Source organism: Arachis hypogaea, chromosome 16 (assembly GCF_003086295.3).
Source record: "Arachis hypogaea cultivar Tifrunner chromosome 16, arahy.Tifrunner.gnm2.J5K5, whole genome shotgun sequence".
Lineage (NCBI taxonomy): Eukaryota > Viridiplantae > Streptophyta > Magnoliopsida > Fabales > Fabaceae > Arachis > Arachis hypogaea.
Genome location: NC_092051.1, coordinates 13,418,485 through 13,421,331, shown reverse-complemented (window position 1 = coordinate 13,421,331; position 2,847 = coordinate 13,418,485).

Below are 2,847 nucleotides of genomic sequence, written 5' to 3'. Positions count from 1 at the left end.
GGCACAAGTACTATGAATTGAATAATTTGTGCATGGCTTATGAATACGTTCACTCACTATGTTCATATCTATCTATGGAAATTGTTGGAAAGAGATGGACAGATAAGTTGGATTTGTCAACGCAGAAGAATGATGTGGATGGGTTCAAGCCGACCGCCATTCGGGGACAAAAAAATGCTACAAAATGGTCTTTCTGTTATTTTTGTTATATATAATATGAAATTAATTTCTATGCATGGTAAATATAAACCTTTTTTATATGGTTTGCCAATAACATTTTTCTAGGTGAAGTGTTTCCACTTGTGACAACTCCATGCCACTTTCCTCGCACCGTTGTGGATCCAGACAACTGAAAATTAAAATGGACAAATTATTATAGAATAGAAACTCAGATAAAAAAATTCAAAACATATTAAATAAATTGTTATGTATTAGTTTATTAATACATAATATAAATTAAAAATATTGTTTTTATTAAAAATATTGTTATATTTTTAAAATTTTTAATTTAACTTTAATATTAATTTTTTAATTTGTTTAAAATTTAAATTTTTAATAAAAATTTTATTAAAGGATTGTTTTATCTTTTATTATTTTTTATAAATTTTATAATATTATTTTTTGCTTTTATTTTATTATTATTTTAATATTTTTTATTTTCTAAATTTAATAATTTTTTATAAGTTGAGTTTTTTTTATAATTTTTATAATTATTTTCTTTTTTATTTTTAAAGATCTATATTTTAATGCATCAACTCTTATTGCTAATTATTTTATTTTTATTCTAGTAATTTTTATTTATTTTTAAATTATTTAAATAAATTTATTATAAAATTGAGATTTTTTACAAAATATTTTATATTAATTTAAGAAATTTAGTACCGTTTGAATTAATATTAATTAAAATTATTAATATAATTTTCTAGATCATTACTTTTATTTATAATATACATTTTAATTATAAATTTATATTTTTAAAGTATATTTTTTAATTATATTTAAATATTTAAAATTATTTTTGTCATTTTTATACAAGCGGTGCTCTTGTTATGAGGTGCCGTTGATGATGTGAGTGACTCCTTATGACATAATAGTACACCATGCCACGTATTGTGCAAGCAATAATGCAATAATAAATGCCTGAAGTTGAATTTGGATAAATAATTTAATTAATTTTTTTTAAAATAATAAATATTTATATTAAAAATAATTTATAAATAAGTTATTTTATATTAAAATTTTTTATTTTATAAAAATATGATAAAAAAAATAATAATATTATAAAATAAAAAAGTAATTTTTTTTAATTTTTTTGTAAACTTTTAAATAAACTTTTACAAAATAATAATTTAATTTTAAAAATTACATCAGATATAATACTATTATTTTTTATAAATCAAAAATTCAAAAAAATTATTTTTAACACTTTTCAAACCGGCGTGAGATAAATGGCTAAGGTTGGTAACTTAACATACAAAAAGATGAAAATGCGTGCACTATACCAGAATCGGATATTCTTAAGACTCTTCTCTTCGTATACGAGCGATATTCCAAGACTAGTAAGACACGATCATGTCAAAGTTTGTTTCGTTTTTTTCTTTTTAACAACTGAATTTGGAAGACTACTTTGTATCGCAGCAGCGGTACTACTATCATAATTTAGGAAGGTTTTTAGGTATGTCATCGTACTTTTTTGATATATTGGTATTTCAATTTTCATAACCATTGAGATTTATATTAAATAATATATAGGATTTAAATTGAGTTGATAAAATTATTGTAAGCATGTAATTTGAAAAGTTTATAAAATATCTACAATTAGTCTTTTTCTTTTTTCAGTTTGAATTGATTCAAAATTTTATGTTTGTGTAGTTTGTATTTGTATTGCAAATTTTTTAGTCTTTTTCGAAGTCATGATTTTTCATAACCCTTTTGGTATGTCAGAAGTTAGAACCAAATAAAAATAAATATGTAATTAATATAAAAATAAAAAAATGATAATTAGAAATTAATATTCTTTGACAAATCATTTACTAATCTTTAGTCATATTAAAAAATATACTATAAATTTAAAATATATATATATATATATTGATATTATTTTTTAATAATTATCTCTATATTTTTAAAATAATTATATTATACTATGGAAATAGACCAAAGAGAATAAATGTTATGTTATTTTGATTTAATTAACAAGTATATATAGTCTATTATATGCGGTTATAATAATAATAATAATAATAATAATAATAATAATAATAATGTCATATTTTTTAATAATTATTTACATAAATTATATTGGTCCAAATTTACTTCTACTCAAAATTAATTTTACAAAATTAAATTCATTCAAACTTCAGTTTACAAATATCAATTCAAACACACACTTAGATATATAAATTAGTGCCAATTATATATGAGCAATACCCATATTGATATTTAAAGAATTTTTTGTGAAATATTTTAATTTTTAATAAATTTTAATTATCAAGTTATTTTTTAAACTTTTATTTCGTTAAAAAATTTATCCTTATATTAGATTATTATTGATCTATAAAGATGCTTAATTTTTATTAAATAACAACTAAGATTAATTTATCTAATTTTTTAGTAAAATTTAATATAAGAATTAATTTGTCTAACAAAATAAAAATTTAGTAATAAAAATTTGTTAAAGATTAAACTTTTCGACCAAAAATTTTTAAAAATGATTTAATATATTACCCTTATTTTATTGTTTCATGCATAATAGATAACTAATTAATTATTGAGTAATGTATATTTGTTTAGTCATTATAATCTGTATATTAGAACGCTAAGCTTTAGAAAAGGTACTCGAATCTC